We start from the raw sequence: 24,000 nt of genomic DNA, 5'->3' as shown, positions 1-24,000 counted from the left end.
TAAATATAAGTAACACCTTTTCGTGCACTTAAATGTAACATGCTTGTTTAAATACTGTTTCAATCTTCTATGGCAGGCTGATAAAGACGCTACTTCAATCTTAAAAGTGACATGCTTATCAATATACTATCTTAAGTCTTAAATGTGACAGGTTAATTTGAAATGCTATTCCAATCTTATGTGGGACGACTGATTAAAATGTGGTTTCAACATTTAATGTAACTGACGGAACAATACAAGCTTATAAAAATGCTACCTCAGTCTTAAATGTGACGAGTTGATCACAATGTTATTTTTTTTTATTACATTTTTTACCCCAAACAAGGTACATTGCCACATTGGTGTAGGAGGCTACTATCAGGGGCAACAGCTACTGGGGTCCTATGTAGGGAGTTGGGCAGAAAGATGTCGGTTCATGTTACACGTGAACTTCTGCATGTCAGTACAGTTGGGGAAGCAGGGACCCGGAAGGGAATTCCAAAGTCTAGCGGTTCTGGGGAAGAAACTACTGGAGTAGAACGCTCTTTTCCATCTAGGGATCTCTACTGTGTGAGGATGGGATTTAGCTGCCTGTCGGGTTTGTCAAGGGTGTTTACGTCGTGGGGGCACAAGTACTTGCAGTTCGTCAGAGCATTCAACATTAACGTACTTGTAGAACAGGCAGAGGGATGCAACGTTTCGTCGATGGGACAGAGGCTGAAGCTTAGATGACAGTTCAGGTTGGCGACTCTCTTTTGAACCTTGTCTAGGAGCGAGAGACTAGTAGCAGATGCACCAGCCCAAATATGACAGCAATACTCCATACATGGGCGAATGGTGGACTTACAGAGGTACAGGATACTTTCGGGTGTTAGTAGTTTTCTAGCACGGTAGAGAGAGCCTACCTTATTTGCAGCGGTCCTGGCAATGCTTTCAATGTAATTGTTCCAACTCATGCTTCCTGTGAACGTTGTCTGGCAAAACAAAAATAAATTACGCCATCAATGTAAAACGAAAACCGAAAAAAAATGTAAATAAAACTTATTTCATTTTGTACATCTATTATTATACAAAATATGAGTTAATCAAAAGGGAGTTGAGCATAAGTTGGAATTAAACACCAACAAAATGGAATTAAATTCACACTGAAAGAGTTCAGAGTGATTATATTTGCAAATGATACAATGCTCTAGAACATGCACGAGGGAAGAACGGATGTACATAAATCTAAGACAATGGCAGAATCGTTAAAAATGACCTTCAGACCGTAGTGTAATGGGGCCGTAAATGGATGGTAACGTTTTATGCTAGTAAGACTAAATAAATGAATTGCGACTTACCCGCTGATATTTATGTTTCAGTTTTGACAGCGAGTAGTGTTTATCAGAGATGCTTGACATTTTATAGACGTGTCTAATGGATGATTGTCGACTTCAGCAGATATGGCTATCCAATTACTGTACCATCATGAGAAACGAATTAATGATCGAATTACACAACTTAACGAACTTGCGTCACAGACTAAAATAACTTTATTCTGGTAACACAATTTACGCGCTTTCTTTGCTGAAGGAATGCTGATTCCATAATCAACGACGTTTATCCATTTTTGCATCGCAACTACGACCCGTCTCTTATAAGTTGAAAGCGTTTGCCTCAACTACACTAAGCTGACTAACCCTACAAGCAGCAAAATCTCACCCATTCACTGTTGAGATTTTTAAATGCCGGAAAGCTTTCTTACTCTATTATGTAGTTTCTTCCTTCGGGCTGCTAGACTTTTGAATTCTGACCACTTTTTCTGCTTCCACGCCTTTACTAATCGGCAGAAATTTAAATGTACTGTAAACAAAGAACTCTCCATAATCCTCTGTGTAAGAGAAGCGCGGACGCGCGTATACAAATGCATACGAAACACAAAATGATGCCACTGTATATAAAAATACAATAAAAAGAACAGAGAGGGCACGTTAGAGAAGACTATCACGTGAGAAACGTCTAAGCCGTTATGAGAAGTCACGCGTGGCTGGAAAATGAGAAAATAAATACCAATGTTGCCCGAAAAAGTGACTTCGGGTTATTCTTTATCTTGGTCATTTTTGCAACGTAGACTGCTACAACGTGTGGGTCCCATGTATAAAAGTGTGGAACGTTAGATCTGTTAGACACGAACTGTAATAGCAATATATCTCGTTTGGGGGTGAAAAAAGATAAGGTATGTATGATAGGGCATGAAAAACTTATTAGGTTGAAGCAAAAATAATGTCGTCTTTTTTACGTTAAACTATATATACGACATTATTTTTTGCACCAACCTAATAGTTCTGTCGTCGGTTGTTTCCGACCGATCACCGTTTGCTTGTTCATGTAGAAGCTGTACAGGTATGTTTTAATATTATTGACATGCAACTTAATATGTTTTTGTAGGCGTATAGCTTGTAAACCTAAAGACATGCATACGACAAAGGAGTATTTTTATGTAGACAGGGACGTGGTTTCTGTTACAGATGAATAATTGGCATTATATGAACCTCTAGGACTGACTTTTACCTCATCTGGTGATACCAAAATTAGGCTGTCTAAGTATATCAGCTTCCTGACTTTTTTATGGAAATCGCTCCAGACAACGCATTAAGCCATTTGATATGAATAGTTCAAAATAACGCTTCAAGGTTCAAAACTTTCCAACTATAAGTGTTAGATAGGATAGATTCTGGCCTTAAAAAATAGCAATTATTCCCCCATTGTCAGAAACATCGTTCATGGAATGCGAGGACTAAAAGACGAAAATAAGGGAAGCGAAAGTTACGTGGTTGCTGAAAGTAAACCCAAGACCAACTTTCTACTCACTTTAAATGCACAAAACATTGATGCTATTTTTCGTCTCCCTTTAAAAAACTCAATCATGTTCTGCAAACAAAATCCAACATTTTTATTTACAAAGCAACCAAATTAAACATCACGAATAAATATTTGAAAAAGTATAAACAACTTAAAATATTATTCATAATTAACGGGTTCAGCATTAAATAACCTCAAAAATGTTACTTTTCCATAAAACAAAACAACCAAACTAAATACCATGAATAAATATTTCAAGATGTACAGAAGTTTAAGCAACAAATCTTTTTTTGTTTCTAAAATTATCAAACTCGGGATTAAATAACCCGAAAACGGTTGATATGCCGTAAAACAGTCCATCTGTGGAATGAAATACATCGGGTTTACTTCCCACGTGGCTACGACATGATCGTTTTTAAGTTAAGTTTGTTGATCTGCCTTATCTATATATAATTGTAAAACTCTCTGGACCGTCTGGCTGCCCTAGCTTACATCGCATCTACCAAAAACATTGTTGTCATATAAACCAGCTTGTATTTAATACAATTCACACTCCTTTCCACAGTCCAGCCATATTAAGTACAAATAAACTTCAGTCTTTGTTTAACTTGTAGACATTGTTTCAATCATTAAACAATGTTTCGTAATAAAATAAAATACACTTCAAGTGCGCTTGAAAGCCAAATCACAACGTAATATTAGAAAAGAAAACAAATATTTTACTTGTTTGAAATTTATAACATGAATATATTTCAGAGATATACTCCATCTTCAGTATGTTTTTCTTTCTTTTTTTCTTTTCTTCTTTTTCTCCATATAGTAGAGTTGGAGAAAGAAAAGTAAAGAGCAACTTGGAGCGAAAGAAAAAAAGAAAAAAAGAAAGAAAACAACATACTGAGGATGGAGTATAGCTCCTAAATATATTTATGTTATAAATTTCAAACAAGTAAAATATTTGTTTATTTTCCTAATATTGCGTTGTGATCTGGCTTTCAAGCGCACTTGATGCGTATTTAATTTTATTCAAATCAAACCAACATTTCTATATGGAATTGACAGCCTTGACGTATGTTTTGTTATGTTTTAGTTTCGGTTTCGATTCTAGCTGATGGCAATCAAATCGATTATTTAATTGGAATTCATTATTAAGATGAGTATTATTTATTAATTTTATTTATTGCGGACTATTATCCTTTTCTTAGTTGTTTCACGACGTTTCGGCCAACTATTCCTCTGGCCTTCGTCAGGTGGTAACCGTGACGGATAGTAACTCTGAATGCATTTACTGCAATTACTGCCTTCCGTAGTTGTTGCCGTCGCAGTGAATGCAGTCAGTAGATTCAGAGTTCCTATCCGTAGCGGTTACCACCTGACGAAGGCCAGAGGAATAGTTGGCCAAAACGTCGTGAAACAACTAAGAAAAGATGAGGATAATAGTCTACAATAAATAGGCACTCAAATCATATATTTTTTTTTTACTTTTGAAATAATGACTATATATTGAGTACAATATGAAATAATGACTATATATTGAGTACAATTTGAAATAATGACTATATATTGAGTACAATATTAAATAATGACTATATACTGAGTACAATATGAAATAATGACTATATATTGAGTACAATATGAAATAATGACTATATATTGAGTACAATTTGAAATAATGACTATATATTGAGTACAATATTAAATAATGACTATATATTGAGTACAATATGAAATAATGACTAAATATTGAGTACAATATTAAATAATGACTATATATTGAGTACAATTTGAAATAATGACTATATATTGAGTGCAATATGAAATAATGACTATATATTGAGTACAATATGAAATAATGACTATATATTGAGTACAATATGAAATAATGACTATATATTGAGTACAATATGAAATAATGACTATATATTGAGTACAATATGAAATAATGACTATATATTGAGTACAATATGAAATAATGACTATATATTTAGTACAATATTAAATAATGACTATATATTGAGTACAATATGAAATAATGACTATATATTGAGTACAATATGAAATAATGACTATATATTGAGTACAATATGAAATAATGACTATATATTGAGTACAATATGAAATAATGACTATATATTGAGTACAATATGAAATAATGACTATATATTGAGTACAATATTAAATAATGACTATATATTGAGTACAATATAAATAATTACTATATATTGAGTACAATATGAAATAATGACTATATATTGAGTACAATATGAAATAATGACTAAATATTGAGTACAATATTAAATAATGACTATATATTGAGTACAATATGAAATAATGACTATATATTGAGTACAATATGAAATAATGACTATATATTGAGTACAATATTAAATAATGACTATATATTGAGTACAATATAAATAATGACTATATATTGAGTACAATATGAAATAATGACTATATATTGAGTACAATATGAAATAATGACTAAATATTGAGTACAATATTAAATAATGACTATATATTGAGTACAATATGAAATAATGACTATATATTGAGTACAATATGAAATAATGACTATATATTGAGTACAATATTAAATAATGACTATATATTGAGTACAATATAAATAATGACTATATATTGAGTACAATATGAAATAATGACTATATATTGAGTACAATATGAAATAATGACTATATATTGAGTACAATATGAAATAATGACTATATATTGAGTACAATATTAAATAATGACTATATATTGAGTACAATATAAATAATGACTATATATTGAGTACAATATGAAATAATGACTATATATTGAGTACAATATGAAATAATGACTATATATTGAGTACAATATGAAATAATGACTATATATTGAGTACAATATGAAATAATGATTATATATTGAGTACAATATGAAATAATGACTATATATTGAGTACAATATGAAATAATGACTATATATTGAGTACAATTTGAAATAATGACTATATATTGAGTACAATATGAAATAATGACTATATATTGAGTACAATATTAAATAATGACTATATATTGAGTACAATATGAAATAATGACTATATATTGAGTACAATATGAAATAATGACTATATATTGAGTACAATATGAAATAATGACTATATATTGAGTACAATATGAAATAATGACTATATATTGAGTACAATATTAAATAATTACTATATATTGAGTACAATATGAAATAATGACTATATATTGAGTACAATATGAAATAATGACTATATATTGAGTACAATATGAAATAATGACTATATATTGAGTACAATATGAAATAATGACTATATATTGAGTACAATATGAAATAATGACTATATATTGAGTACAATATGAAATAATGACTATATATTGAGTACAATATTAAATAATGACTATATATTGAGTACAATATGAAATAATGACTAAATATTGAGTACAATATAAAATAATGACTATATATTGAGTACAATATGAAATAATGATAATATATTGAGTACAATATGAAATAATGACTGTATATTGAGTACAATATGAAATAATGACTATATATTGAGTACAATATGAAATAATGACTATATATTGAGTACAATATGAAATAATGACTATATATTGAGTACAATATGAAATAATGACTATATATTGAGTACAATATGAAATAATGACTATATATTGAGTACAATATTAAATAATGACTATATATTGAGTACAATATGAAATAATGACTATATATTGAGTACAATATGAAATAATGACTATATATTGAGTACAATATGAAATAATGACTATATATTGAGTACAATATTAAATAATGACTATATATTGAGTACAATATGAAATAATGACTATATATTGAGTACAATATGAAATAATGACTATATATTGAGTACAATATGAAATAATGACTATATATTTAGTACAATATGAAATAATGACTAAATATTGAGTACAATATAAAATAATGACTATATATTGAGTACAATATGAAATAATGACTATATATTGAGTACAATATGAAATAATGACTGTATATTGAGTACAATATGAAATAATGACTATATATTGAGTACAATATGAAATAATGACTATATATTGAGTACAATATGAAATAATGACTATATATTGAGTACAATATGAAATAATGACTATATATTGAGTACAATATTAAATAATGACTATATATTGAGTACAATATGAAATAATGACTGTATATTGAGTACAATATGAAATAATGACTGTATATTGAGTACAATATGAAATAATGACTGTATATTGAGTACAATATGAAATAATGACTATATATTGAGTACAATATTAAATAATGACTATATATTGAGTACAATATGAAATAATGACTATATATTGAGTACAATATTAAATAATGACTATATATTGAGTACAATATGAAATAATGACTATATATTGAGTACAATATGAAATAATGACTATATATTGAGTACAATATTAAATAATGACTATATATTGAGTACAATTTGAAATAATGACTATATATTGAGTACAATATGAAATAATGACTATATATTGAGTACAATATGAAATAATGACTATATATTGAGTACAATATGAAATAATGACTATATATTGAGTAGAATATGAAATAATGACTATATATTGAGTACAATATGAAATAATGACTATATATTGAGTACAATATGAAATAATGACTATATATTGAGTACAATATGAAATAATGACTATATATTGAGTACAATATGAAATAATGACTATATATTGAGTACAATATGAAATAATGACTATATATTTAGTACAATATTAAATAATGACTATATATTGAGTACAATATGAAATAATGACTATATATTGAGTACAATATGAAATAATGACTATATATTGAGTACAATATGACATAATGACTGTATATTGAGTACAATATGAAATAATGACTGTATATTGAGTACAATATGAAATAATGACTATATATTGAGTACAATATGAAATAATGACTGTATATTGAGTACAATGTGAAATAATGACTATATATTGAGTACAATATGAAATAATGACTATATATTGAGTACAATATGAAATAATGACTATATATTGAGTACAATTTGAAATAATGACTATATATTGAGTACAATATGAAATAATGACTATATATTTAGTACAATATGAAATAATGACTGTATATTGAGTACAATATGAAATAATGACTGTATATTGAGTACAATATGAAATAATGACTATATATTGAGTACAATATGAAATAATGACTATATATTGAGTACAATATGAAATAATGACTATATATTGAGTACAATATGAAATAATGACTATATATTGAGTACAATATGAAATAATGACTAAATATTGAGTACAATATGAAATAATGACTGTATATTGAGTACAATATGAAATAATGACTATATATTGAGTACAATTTGAAATAATGACTATATATTGAGTACAATATTGAATAATGACTATATATTGAGTACAATATGAAATAATGACTATATATTGAGTACAATATGAAATAATGACTATATATTGAGTACAATATGAAATAATGACTATATATTGAGTACAATATGAAATAATGACTGTATATTGAGTACAATATGAAATAATGACTATATATTGAGTACAATATGAAATAATGACTATATATTGAGTACAATATGAAATAATGACTATATATTGAGTACAATATGAAATAATGACTATATATTGAGTACAATATGAAATAATGACTATATATTGAGTACAATATGAAATAATGACTGTATATTGAGTACAATATGAAATAATGACTATATATTGAGTACAATATGAAATAATGACTATATATTGAGTACAATATGAAATAATGACTATATATTGAGTACAATTTGAAATAATTACTATATATTGAGTACAATATGAAATAATGAATATATATGTAGTACAATATGAAATAATGACTATATATTGAGTACAATATGAAATAATTACTATATATTGAGTACAATATGAAATAATGACTATATATTGAGTACAATATGAAATAATTACTATATATTGAGTACAATATGAAATAATGACTATATATTGAGTACAATATGAAATAATGACTATATATTGAGTACAATATGAAATAATGACTATATATTGAGTACAATATGAAATAATGACTGTATATTGAGTACAATATGAAATAATGACTATATATTGAGTACAATATGAAATAATGACTATATATTGAGTACAATATGAAATAATGACTATATATTGAGTACAATTTGAAATAATTACTATATATTGAGTACAATATGAAATAATGACTATATATTGAGTACAATATGAAATAATTACTATATATTGAGTACAATATGAAATAATGACTATATATTGAGTACAATATGAAATAATGACTGTATATTGAGTACAATATGAAATAATGACTATATATTGAGTACAATTTGAAATAATGACTATGTATTGAGTACAATATTGAATAATGACTATATATTGAGTACAATATGAAATAATGACTATATATTGAGTACAATATGAAATAATGACTATATATTGAGTACAATATGAAATAATGACTATATATTGAGCACAATTTGAAATAATGAAATATTTGATGCTATAATAATAATAACGAAATCTTCGTAAGTAAAATATCATATTTAATAGTATTTTATGGCCGGTCAACACCGGGCGCCTCTGCTACTTAAGTAATAAAATTCTGCCCAGATCGAACCATCGTCTGCCACCCTCAAAGTATATGTCTCACCCTTCACTTAACACAAAATGTCCTCGAGTGGCCTTTAAATCTTGATGATTGGTTACGTATAAATAAAAAGAAAGAAATATTTACGTATGTGTGTGTGTATGGCGGTGCGCATATTGATTGTATGCGTTATTAAAATCACCAATCTGTGTTTTTATTTTGTTCTACAGCCTGTCCAAAAAGTCACTGAAGGGTTCTGAACTTAAATAGATTCTTTATTTTTGATGATTTTGATATTTTTCTGCAATTACTTAATACAATCTGATGAAGACATTGGGAAATTAAAAACAAATGACAAAATTCAAACAATCTTTTTTTATGAAAAATAATGTCTTTTAAATGTTGTCCATTTTTAGCTTCACTTATCTGTGCTCTTTCCAAAACAGACTTGATTAGACCCGACTTTTTCTTGTTGGGATATCTTAAACAAAGAGTTAAGAAACCCCTAAACACTGCAAGAATTGAAGGAAAACATCAGGAACGAAAAAAGGGCGTCACATCGCAATCCAGAGATTCTGCAATCTATCATAAATAATGTTTTGAAAAATCACAAATATGCGAAGCTTAAAATGGGCAATATTATAAGACTATTTTTCATAAATAAAAATCGTTTTCATTTGAATTTTTTAAAATTCCCCAATGCTTCAGTCAGATTGTGTTTAAATTACAGAAAGATATCAAAAATAAAGAATCTATTTAAGTTTAAAACCTTTCAGTGTCTTTTTGGACACCCTGTAGCTAGGAATTTACATGCCAGAAATTCACCCGCTATTTCATACATTACAACCGAGAGATCATTTTAAGGTTCTAACTGTCCCGTTTGTGCATTCATTTGTATCTCTCTTACACTTGGTTCACCGAGTATATTAGCTAGGTAGTTTTTGAAATTATTTTTCATGAGTTGCTCCTATAATTACTGGAATGATATTTATGTGCCTCGCTGCCTGCTTAATTTAACATGTAACGAAATAATTTCTTCGCCGCCCACCTGAAACGAGCCAATGATACTTCGTGAGTGTTATTTTCACAACGTATTTTTCAATGTAACGTGTAACCTTCTTTAGGTGTATCTTATTGAACTCGGGAAGAGTTTTGTCGAACTCGGATATCTTTTTGTCGAACTCGGGAATCTGCACGGAATCGCGAACGGGGCCCTTTATTTAATCAACGGCAGCCGGATGCTCTCGTTCCGTCAGCCATGACGGGGTGATCGTCCTAGTCATTTTGCAATTGTATTTTGAGTGTCGATCTCACTGAAGATTGCATCTTCAACTTCAAGAAATTAACTGAATTTAACCCATTGCTTTATCCATTACGCAATGGGTCCTTGTCTTCAAATTGCCTTTACACCTTAAATAGTTATGACGCGTCAGTAAAAAAGAAAAAATATGCAGACATATGTATGGTAGTATGCCAGTTTGTGTGCGCGAGTGAAACTGCCAGTGTGTGTGTGTCTGTGTGTGTGTGTGTGTGTGTCTGTGTGTGTGTGTGTGTGTGTTTAACATCATTTAACATGTGTGTGTGTGTGTGTGTGTGTGTGTGTGTGTGTGTGTGTGTGTGTGTGTGTGTGTGTGTGTGTGTGTGTGTGTGTGCCTCTATGCCTGCTTAATTTAACATCTAATTGAACACTCTCTTCAAACCATTAAGGAACGCCTGCCTCGGTTTGATAGAGATAATCGTTTTATCTTCCGGCCGAGCTGGCATTTTAGGTCGTGTCAGGACGTTTCTGTTTAGGCGGTGGAAAACAATACACATGGAGGGGTGGGGGAAATCATTTCTTTAGAGAAATTACAAAAAAAAAAAAAAAAAGAAAAGGAAATACTGGAAGGCAGAAGTCGGTCGCCGAAAATTGGATCTGCGCATCTTAAAGACCTCGCGGAGGTGTTTCGTGTTTATAAGCTGACAACAGAAAAATATCAGCAGTGAATTCCTCGTTTCCTAGTTTCAACAACTTACGATCTTTTTGTTGTGCGTTTTTTTTGTTTTTTTTTTTCCACCCTTTCTTTGCATTTATTAATTGTTTTCTTTTGTTCAACTGTTCGACTGTTGTTACGTTATTAGTACCGGGGAGTGGTGGGGGTGTACCAAGAAAACAATAAAGAGAACGGCATCGAGGAAGGAAAAGTATGCGCAAATAATGTGTTTCGCTACAGTTTATTTGATTACTAAAGACAACAAATGAGCAAAACTGCGGATAAATGACCCGATAAAAACTGAGAAAGAAGGAAAAACAGAAAAGAGATTGTGGACTTACGTCCACTCAATTTACGCGCTAAGCGATTAAAATGCGGTCTCAACGTTAAACGCGACAGGCTGATAACAATGCTATTTTAATCTTAGGTGTAACAGGTTTAATGTGACAGGCTGATTTCAATAATAATACCATCTTTAAAGTGGCAGACTGGTTAAAATGGTATTTTAATATTGTGACATGCTGATTTAAAATGGTATTTCGAACTTAAGTCTGACAGGTTTAGCGCGGCACTTTCATTAAAATGCTATTTCAATCTTAAATGTAACATGCTTAATGTTAAAATCTTCTGTGACAGAAAAAGACGCTACATCAATCTTAAAAGTGACATGCTTATCAATATACTATCTCAAGTCTTAAATGTGACAGGTTGAATTAAAATGCTATTCCAATCTTATGTGAGACGACTGATTAAAATGTGGTTTCAACATTCAATGTAACTGACGGAAAATAACAGGCTTATAAAAATGCTACCTCACTCTTAAGTGTGACGAGTTGATCACAATGTTATTTCAATTTAAAACATGACAGGCTACAAAATATTATTTCAATCTTACGTATGGTAAACTTATTAATATACTACAGAATAAAACGATAAATTTATCGCCCTAAATAAAACAACACTACAGATTTATTTTAAGACTTTTATTGAAAAAAAATCAATTCAGGTAACTTGATTATGTAGTAGATCTGACATCTATTTAATGTAGCCGCCTTCAGCCTCAATTACCGCCTCGATACGGGTCCGGAACTGAGAGCATGCCTTTTTCACACACGCCGGCGGGAGCTCGGCGAATACTCGGCGGATGGCGGCAATCAGGCTGGCTTTGGTGTTGTGGGTGATCATGTTAATGATGCTCTCGACGTATGACCAAACGAAGTAGTCTAGCGGATCTAAACCGGGGGAGTAGAGGGGTCAATGAGAGAAGGGTATAAATTTGTAGCATTCTTTCTGAAGCCAAGCCTGGGTCTCTTTGGACTTGTGGGCCCGCACTGAGTCCTGCTGCCACACCCAGGGCTTATCAGTGACCACCTGATTGCGCCAGGGGATCACCAAACTCTTCAGTACATCCAGGTACACTTTAGTGTTGACTTTCCAGCCGACTTCGAAGATGTGAGGTGGCATGATGTGGCCCTCACTTGAAACCATAGCAAAGACCATACCCGTGGCTGGAAACTTTATTTTCATCACCCTGGGAACGTCCCTGTTATTTATGGCAATCCAGCGATGTATTTTGAGGGTGCTGGCAATGGTCCTGTTGTCATAACTTGGATCGGTAGAGAGAAATGAGTTATATGTACATGCATAGCATCTCCGATCTCGCTTGTTGAACAATGTGTCACTTTCAGACATGATAGAAGGCTCCTATCCTTCTTGGAATTTGTACACAATTGGCCAACTAGTAGATGTTCTGCAACCAAAAAAGAAACAAAAAACGAAAACCGGTTTTCATCAAACGGAAATGGAATTATGTCGTCTTTTCCAGAGTGACAAATTTATACTTCTCCCATGTATTTTCATTTTAAATGTTACAAACGTATTATAATGCTATTTCAAAATTAAGTGTGATAGGCTTATTTAAATACTCTTTCAATCTCCTGTGTGACAGGCTGATTGAAATGTTTGTTCAATCATAAGGGTGACAGGTGTATTAATGCTATTTCAATATAAAGTATAACATGCTGTTTTAAACGCTAGTACGACTAAGCAGCTCCCTTTTCACAATTGCAAGAAAACTTCTCAACCACCGATATCCATGACAACTAAAACTCTACCTGAGAATTCTTCCTTCAAACTCCTCAGCTTAACATTCACAGACAATACAGACTGGAACAAATACATTGAAGAGACTGCGAAGGCTGCTGCAAAGAAAGTGGGCTTTCTCTATCATGCTAGAAGATTACCCACACCTGCTATCTCATACGACCGAGGGATCATTTTAAGATTCTGTCTCTTTTTATGCAATCATTTGTACCTCTCTTGCACTGTAAAAAGCCACCATTCGCCCATGCATGATGTATTGTTGCCGCATCTGGGCTGATGCATCGACTACTTGTTCCTCCCTCTTGGATCGGGTCCAAAGAAGGGTCTCCAATCTAATAAGTCCCGTATTGTAAACTAAGCTCCAACCCCTGTCTCATGGTCGCAATGTTGCACCCCTGTGTCTATTTTACAAATATTTTAAAGGAATATGCTCTGATGAACTTGTTGCACTTGTATCCCTTCCACGTACATATCCCGACAAACCTGCTTAGCAACAAAATCAAACCCCTTCAATATTGAGGTTCGTAAATACCAGAAAGGGTTTTACTCTCATAGTTTGTGTCCTCCACCAGCTAGACTTCTTCTCAACCGGTTAGAATTCTCCTTCTGCTACCTGCTTCCCTGGCTGTACTGACACGCAGAAGTTTAAATGTAATATAAACAAACATTTTGCTCATAATTCATTAAACAGTGTTCCAAATAGTAGTCCTTTACGCTCAAATGGTGGTGTGCCGTTTGGAGTGTGCCGTTTGGAGTGAACGTGAGTAAAAAAAATCTATTTCAATCTCAACTGTGATTGGTCAATTAAAATGCTGTTTCCGTTTTTAAGTATTACATGCCAATTAAAATGTTATTTCAATCTTAAACGTGGCATGCTTATTTGAATGCTATTTTAATTAAAAGTGTGACATGATGATTAAAATACTCTTTAGAATGCCATGAGGCAAAGAAATTAATTATTAAAATACTTTTTATTTTAATAAATAAGTTAAGATTCCCATTGCTTCTGAGAATCACGATTTCCTTGTATACATAAATTGAATGAGGCACAACAAGAAGCTTGATTGTATTAGTTTCAAAAAAGTAAAATTGGAATTTCTGATATTCAGAAATGACTCTGAGAAAATTGTATACGAGATGAGTATATTTGCTACCCCAACTCTATAAAAGACATGAGGGATAAAAAAAAAAAATGAACATGCACATATTCAAGTCAATGGCAGAAACTGTTGAAAACGATCTTCAATTGGTAGTGGAACGGGAGTGTAAGTGGGTGGTAACATTTAATTCTAATAAGACTAAGCTTCTCTCTATTAATAACTACATAAAACCTTCTCAACCAACAGTTGACATGATAAATAACATCTTATCTTTCAAACTCTTCGCCCTAAAATTCACACGCAAAATGAATTGGAACAAATTCATTGAGGCTATAGCCAAGGCTGCTGCAAAGAAAGTAAGCTCCCTCTACCATGCTAGAAAATTACTCACACCAGAGAGTATCTTATATCTTTACAAAACCATATGCATGTTGCCATATCTGGTCTGGTGCATCTATCACTAGTTTCTCACTCTTGGACAGGGCCCAAAAGAGTCTCAAATCGAATAGGTCAAACTCCAATCTCTGCCACAACGCCGCAGTGTTGCATCTCTGTGCGTGTTTTGCAAGTATTTTAATGGAATGTGCCCAGATAAACTCACAGCACTTGTCTCCCTCGACGTACATAATACCGACCAAACTGACAAGCAGAAAAATACATGTTGACTGCTGAAGTCACTAGATACCTGAAAGCCGTCTACTCTAATAGTTTCTTCTATCATATTGCTAGACTTTGGAATTATCTCCCTTTTTCTACTTCCCTGTCTGTACTAACTTTTAAAAGATTAAATATAATGTCGACGGATATCTCGCTATTTTAGTGTCCACAGCCCCTGTTAGATACGACCCGAAATAGCAGTCTCTAACGTCTAAGTGTAAACATATTTTGTTTAGAGTGAAAAGAGGAAAATCAAAAGGGCATTAAAAGTTTAATTCGGTTTTTTTTTGGAGGGGGGGGTTGTGTGTGTGTTTTGGTTTACGATGAGTTAACCATCGGCTGCTTTTTCATTCAAGGTGTATATATTATCTTCCAGAAGTTGAATGCCTACTTGGGAAAATTTGAATGCCTGCTGGAGAGAGCGAATACCTACTGGAGAGAAATTGAATGCCTACTGGAAAGAAACTGAATGTCTACTGGAGAGAATTTGAATGCCTACTGGGGAGAAATTAAATGCCTACTGGGGAGAAATTGAATGCCTACTAAAGAGAACGTGAATGCCTACAAGACACTATCCTCGAGTGTCTTATGTATCATTGTACATGGGTTTGTCTGGGCAAGCTGGCCTGAGGATACTTTTTCATGGGCCAATGATCCAACAGCAGTCTGAAGCATTCAATATGTTTAAACTTTGAATAAATATTCAAAATTACCAAGGATTCGCAACCCAAATTAGATCTCCTCACTCTAGTTAACCCATACTAACTTTTACGAAGAATAGCGCACCCTCCCCAAGTACCGTTACCTCAAGTAACAGCACAAAGACATGAGGAATTATTGCCGTGTCCAGTAAGATAAAGAGAGAACGTGAAAGACATATTATAACACCTATAAATTGAACAGAGGAAAATTATGTTCGCTTTTATTAATTTAATGTCTGTGAAGTAAAGAAATACTTTAATAGAATATTCGAATATCTGTGTATCTCATATAGAGAATCAAGTGTTACGGGGTGCTTTCAATAAGTTTCCAGACTTTTTTTTATATATGGCCACCTTTATTGATAGTACACACATAAAATTATGGTCCCCTTCGAAGTAATCTCCTCTGGCTGTAATGCACCTGTTATACAGTTTCAACACCTTCTGGAATGCTCCATGGATGTTCTGTTGTGTGAGCACATCAATGACCCTCGCCACGGCCTCTTTCACCTCCTCAAATGTCTCATAACGATAGCCTCTAAGATTTTCCTTTAGTTTAAGGAACAGTCAAACGTCACAAGAAGCATGGTGTGGATTATAGCGAGAGTGAAGAACTGCCTTGATGCCCATCTTGGTCAAACAGTCTGTGACAAGGAGAAGTTTTGGATTGGTGCATTACATACAGATCTTCCACATCTTCAGTTCCTCACGAATATTGTGCATACAGTTATTACACTGACATCAAACTATGTACTTATTGCCTCTATAGACACACAACGGTCCTTATCTTTGAAATTCTTTATTTGGCCAATCAACTCTGGCGTTCTTATTTTCTTACTCCTCCCATACTTCTCATCATCCCTCACACTCCTTGCGTTGTTTAAATCTCTTATGCCACTCAATAACGGATGCTCGATCCAGGCAAGATGGTCCAATAGCAGTCTGAAGCATTCAATATGTATCTGTTGCATTTTTTCCAAGTTTAAAACAGAATTTTATTGCCTATCATTCTTCTTAAGTGTCTTCATGTCCAGATTGCATTTTTGAAATTCACTAGCTGTTACAATCAGGCTCTGGTAGGGTGTATTTCAATTCTTACTGTAGCTGTTCATTGGAACCTGAAGTCAGTCATCTTATAAGATGTATAGCAATAACATACTGAATTTTCAAGAGTTTACAACAACTTTAAATACCTGTACAAAGGAAAAACGTCTGGAAACATATCGAAGGCACCTTGTAGCTCCAAGAACGTGCATTCCTTTAATTTTTTTAGAGCTTCAACTGAAATAAAATGAAAGGCGAGAAGTGTTTCTTTACATATTACAAAATAACATTTCTGCATTATTTATTCTCTATTTATTTATTAAACGTAAAGTATTTCTACTTTGGCATCATTTTCTTGTATACTTTTAACTGTTTTTTTCTTTTCGCCATTCATTACTCCCTATAAGCCTCTTTCTTTCTCTCTGTATTAATAACAAATAAATTCGTATGACTGACTTTAAAATTCTTAGCAAATACCCATGGAATTAAAAGATTCAAACGTTTGGAAGATTTTACTTCCAATAATTTTTAAAATATAGATTATAACAATATTGGTTCAAACGAAATCAGTAATAGCTTTTCAAGTTGATTCAATTAATAATTTAAAAAGCAAACGATATCGTAATGTTCAGATTTAACTTTCAAAAATCTTATTTATTATAAATAAATAAAGTTTACTAAAAAGAAAGGCACTGAAAAAATCCAAGCGAAACAAGATAAATACTCCCGTACAACGCCGCGAACATCTAGCTCCTTTTTTTAACTATTGTATGTTTCATATTTTGTTTAAATACATTCACGTATTCATTTATTTATTAAACGTAAATGGGAGATAGAGACAGACGAAAATTCTGTCCAAATTTTAACAATGTGTATTTTTTAACATTATTTTATTATTCCGTGTTTTTGGTTTTTCATTGAAAATTATGTGTAGATCATTGTAATAATGTTTTTAAATCATTGAAATAGTTTTTTAACGCGTTTCAGACGTTCTGTGAAGCGCCCTCTTCAGAAAGTATTTAAAATGTAAGATATAGAATATACTCAAGATGTGTTTAAAATGTAAAAGAACATTTTCGTAGTTCATTTGCAATATTTCCGAGCGGTGGAAATATATATCTTAAGTATATTCTAAATATCTTACATTTTAAATACTTTCTGAAGAGGACGCTTCACAGAACATCTGAAACGCGTTAAAAACTATTTCAATGATTTAACAGCATTATTACAATGATCGCAATTAAACTAGAGAATGCATTAGGATGTGTTATCGGCAGATCCATTAATTATCGCTTCTCCTTTTTTGTCTTTCAGTCCTATTTCCAAAGAGTGATTTTTCTGACAAAGGGTGAAGAAAAGCTGTTTTCTAGGTCGGTAGTACTTTGTAAAGAGTAGCCTGAGATGTCGGAAAATTTTTGTTTCTATGTCTATCCTTGTGGTCATGTAACTAGTAAGGGTGCTGGAGGTAAACGTTTCATCTGGGCTAACGTTACCCGCCTGATAGTCAGGTACCCGAACCTTGGATTAACCACTAAGGAGGCTGTCCTATCAGCAGGTGAAAAGTACCGGGGCTGCTGTATTACCATTTGGTGAATGGATTCTGGACCATACAGTAGTTTCTGGTAGGGGCTTTCGATGCCATACTAGTGGGTAATTGTTACGGCTTTACCTTATCATGTGCCGCAAAAAAAAAGTCTTGTCTTTTCTCTCTTATTTTCCCTCTCTGTCCTGCTCCAACCAAGTCTACCGATCTGTTCCACAAACCCCAAAGCCTCAATCATGACAAATCTCAAAAAAAGAAACACGAATAAACCTAGAACCCCATCCACCAACGTAGACCACTACTACCAGGTCTCCTTCTCCAACATCAGGGGTCTAGGTTCCAACCAAGGTTGAAACACAATTAAAGGAGACGAAATCGGACATATTCTTTCTAAGTGAAACTGGCATAGGGCCAACCACTTCTCTAGACGAATTCATAATGAAAGGTTACTCCAACTTAACATCTAAATCTGACCCACAAGATCGCCATGAGCATGGAATATGTGCCTACATCAAAGATGGCTTTCCATGTGGTAGAGATATCTCCAGAGAATACCCTAATTTACCTTATATGCGCTTTCGAGTTGCACTAGCTTACACCACTGCATTTATAGTTGCCCTCTATCGCCCCCACAACAGTGGAGTTACTATCTTTAAGAGTATATCTGAGAAAATTGACCACATCCTGTCTGATCATCCTTCGGCTAACATTCATATTTGCGGTGACTTCAATGTCCATAATGTGGAATGGCTGACCCACTCAAATAAAACCGATGACGATGGGAGGTTTTGTCACGATTTTGCCATTGCCTATGACCTCACTCAGATTGTTCACGAACCCACCCGTGTGCCCGATACACCCGGTCAATATGCAAGCCTTCTAGACCTTTTCCTCACAACTTCCCCTGAGCTGTGTTTATGTTCCGTTCTATCTCATCTGGGATCCTCTGACCACTCTGTTGTAGCAGTTAAGATAAAAATGAAATGTAATAAGCCTTGAGACGTACCTCTACACCGTACTGTATATCGATATTCTATGGCTGACTGGGATAGTTTCTGAACAGTCATATCTGACCTACCTCTGCATTCCATGTTTAAAAGGATGTGTCCTCTATAGTATCAGACCTGACGAAATGGTTAATTTTAGGCATAGACCGATTCATACCATCAAAAAAATTCCAACAAAAACCTAACAGCCAGCCATGGTTCTCCTCTGAATGTGCTGCTGCCATCGCGCACAGAAATCATTTTTTCCATAGCTACCAACGTAATAGATGTACTGAGACTAAAGATACTTTCAGGACTGCCAGCAACCACTGTAAAAGAGTTACAAAAATGCAAGAGAGCTATATGCTCAGTCTGTTAAATCCAAAGTAGCTGAGCAGCGTCTTGGTTCCCACCAGTTCTGGCAAATAGCAAACAGGATCTTAAACAGAAGTGTGCGTTCTATCCCAAACATCATCAATGGACCTGGGGTCATCTCGTCAGCATCAGACAAGGCCGGACTATTTGCCAAAAACTTTGCAGCTAATTCTACCCTATGCGACAATGACCATCAACTCCCTGTATTTCTTCCTATAACAGACAACACATTATGCAACATACAAATATCTGTGCGTGAGGTCGCCAAGCTAATCAAGAACCTTGATTCCAGTAAATCAACTGGCCCTGGTGGCATTCCAGTTATAGTGCTGAAAAAGCTCCAACCAGAACTTGCCCCCATACTTACAAAACTGTTTAAGCGTTGCCTTAAGGAGAAGTGCTTTCCAACACTCCGGAAAACCTCATAAGTATGCCCTGTATTTAAGAATTCAGGTAAAAAGTCATCTCCCTCTCAGTACAGACCAATAAGTCTCCTGTGTGTCATGAGTAAGTTGTTGGAATCCATATTAAATAAAGAAGTAATCAGCCACCTCAACAGAAACGACCTTCTTAGTGATATGCAATATGGTTTGCGCTCTGCAAGATCTACAGCAGATGTGCTAACGGTTATATCACACAGGATTAGTGAATCTCTTAACAAAATTTTTCTTTCCAGGACAATTGCTCTTGACATATCAAAGGCCTTCGATAAGGTATAGCATAAGGGCCTACTTCACAAGATTTCCAGCTACGGTATTACTGGAAATGTTTTCTCAATCATTAAATCATTTCTCTCCGATAGGCTCATAAGGGTAGTGGTTGATGGGCAGAAATCAGAGGCCCACAGTATTAATGCTGGAGTCCCCCAGGGGTCCATCCTAGGCCCAACTCTCTTCCTGATCTACATCAATGATCTCCCAAAACACATACTTAAATCATTCGTTGACATCTATGCTGATGACACGACCATCTATGGCAACATATCAAAGGCCGTGAATGACAAAGTTCTCTCTAATTTTCTCTCCTTTGATCTTGAGCACGTGGTACAATGGGGGAAGAGGTGGCTGGTCACTTTTAATGCATCCAAAACCAAGCTTCTATCTTTACATCATCAACGCTCTGATCCCCATCTGGCATCAATTGAAATAGATGGCTTTCGTCTTGGAGAGGCTCCACGTTTTGACAAGCTTCTGGGTTTGACCTTTACTCCTGATCTGAAATGGAACACGTACATCAAATCTGTTGCCACGGACGCTGGGAAAATGGTGGGATCCTTCTACCGCTCCAGAAGATATCTCACTACTGATGCAATTCTCTATCTGTATAAAGGCTAAGTACGTCCAAGGATGGAGTACTGCTGCCACATCTGAGCAGGAGTTGCTAAAAACAGCCTATCCTGCCTTGACAGAGTACAAAATAGACTTCGTGGATGCCCTTTTCTCTTCCCTGCAACCTCTCTCCCACAGAAGAGATGTTGCAAGCCTGTCTTTGTTTTATCGCTATTGTTATTTTTTATACTTACATGAAAAGGGGACAGCCCTTATCATGTAACACTATTTCCATGGCAGGTACTCGTCTGAGCTCCAATCCCTCATCCCCCCCTCGCTAATCTTTCACGAGAAACACCCGTCTGGCTGAAACTACTGTCAATAATTTTCCCCACTCTTTGTGCCTAAATCCAAACGTAGATTCCATGAGCAAAGCTTCTTTCTTAGAACTGCACGCCAATGGAACTCTCTTCCGCTTTCCTGTTTCCCACCTTACTATAACTTGGACGTCTTCAAGTCCAACATAAACAAACTCCTGACAAACTGCCCCCTTAAGTAAGACACTCTATCAAAACCTTCAATACTAATTATTTCAATGATTTAAAAACATTATTACAATGATCTACACATAATTTTCAATGAAAAACCAAAACATGGAATAATAAAATAATGTTAAAAAATACACAGTTTTGGTGACGCCAGCCTTATTTAAATATACATTTTTCTCTCGTTGGAATTTTTTAACCCATTTTATATATATATATATATATATATATATATATATATATATATATATATATATATATATATATATATATATATATATATATATATATATATATATATATTAAGTAATGTGATCTATAATTTAAAAGTTTAAAAAAAAATTTTAAATTTAAAAATCAAAATTTAATTAAATTTCACTATTACATTAAAATACACTTAGCTCTTTAGACTATTATTCTAATCTCCTTTAAATTATATATATATATATATATATATATATATATACACACACACACACACATATATATATATATGTATATCCTTCAAGATAATGAAATAAATTAGATTACATATTAGTGAATCAAGTGGTTTCATGTCTTAGAAAATATTATTGGAAGGGAATATTTATATAAGATAATCCTGGCCAAATAAAATTGCTCAATGTACTAGATAGAGCGAAAAAACATTCGAGTTTATATATTTAAATTTCATTTAGAAAGAATTATTGGTTTTAAATATTTAAAGTAGACTCAATCTTATAGACAACTACTACCACTTTCTTTTGCGCGTTGCTCTCTCTCTCTCTCTCTCTTTCTCTCTCTCTCTCTCTCTCTCTCCTTCCTAATAAGCATCTGTTTTCCCCGTTTTTTACTCTTCTTTTACCCTTCATTTCCTATACCTTTCACCTAAATCGCCACGGCCTGTTCGTCTGAATGACTGCTGCAGACCCACCCAACACTCTTTACCAATAATAACTTCCGTTTGTTTTTTTTCTTTCTTTTTTCGTCTATCTATCTTACCCTCTCCCTCCCCTTTTTATTAAAACTTTAGCATTCGCTCAGAATATAAAAATATGTTATTTAATTTTTCGATTCGTTAGGGACTATTATTTGCGCTTAAGCGTTTTTTGTTTTTAATGCTCTCCGCTTGCTCTAAGTTTCAAAATTTCCGGATCTTGATGTACCTATTTACTATGCCTCCCTACGGGACAGAGTTAGACACCAGGGTCGTTTTTTAACGTGGAGAAAAGGTACAAAAATAAAAATTGTCTCAGTCGTAAAGGATTTCTCCTCCACCGAAAGAGAACAAGAAAATGAAGTGCAGCATCTGAAGAACAGATGGTATTTATTTGCTCCCCCACCGAGCAAATTAGGCACAAGGCCGATTTTTAAGGTGAAGAGTGGAGGGAGGGGGAAGGGAAAAAGGGGACCAGCTCCCGAGAGGTGGGAAATGGGAGCTGGTTAATGGTCAGGCATGTGGGGTTGCCCCCACATCTGGTCTTTGCTAGTCATAGCTAGTCATAGCTTGCAGCATCTGAAGAACAGATGGTATTTATTTGCTCCCCCACCGAGCAAATTAGGCACAAGGCCAATTTTTAATGTGAGGAGTGAAGGGAGGGGGAAGGGAAAGGGGGGACCAGCTCCCGAGAGGTGGGAAATGGGAGCTGGTTAAAGGTCAGGCATGTGGGGTTGCCCCCACATCTGGTCTTTGCTAGTCATAGCTAGTCATAGCTTGCAGTATCTGAAGAACAGATGCTACACTTTGATCTTGATGTAAATTCAATCCAAAATATATGAAAAATATAACAACTATATTTTATTTTGGCCTTCAATTTAATCCAACTTCCACCTTGACCATTTGAATTTTAATTTATGCAAAGGAATTACTTCTGGTTTTATACAAATATTTTCTTTATATGTGCTATTTAGCAAAATAATTTCAGACCAATATTAATATTTTGCTTGTGTTTTTTTCTCTGAGGAAATGTACTTACATTGAAAATTCATGGATTAAGGAAATTAATTTAAATATTTCATTCTTTTTTTTCAAACAATAAATTTTGTTTTTGAAAAGTAAATCTTTCTCATTGAAATATTAATATATAAATATATTATTAATATATATATATATATATATATATATATATATATATATATATATATATATATATATATACGCACTATATATATATATATATATATATATA

Source organism: Euprymna scolopes, chromosome 28, assembly GCF_053919585.1.
Source record: "Euprymna scolopes isolate OS-2025 chromosome 28, ASM5391958v1, whole genome shotgun sequence".
Classification (NCBI taxonomy): Eukaryota; Metazoa; Mollusca; class Cephalopoda; order Sepiida; family Sepiolidae; genus Euprymna; species Euprymna scolopes.
Note: the sequence above shows the minus strand (reverse complement) of the source record.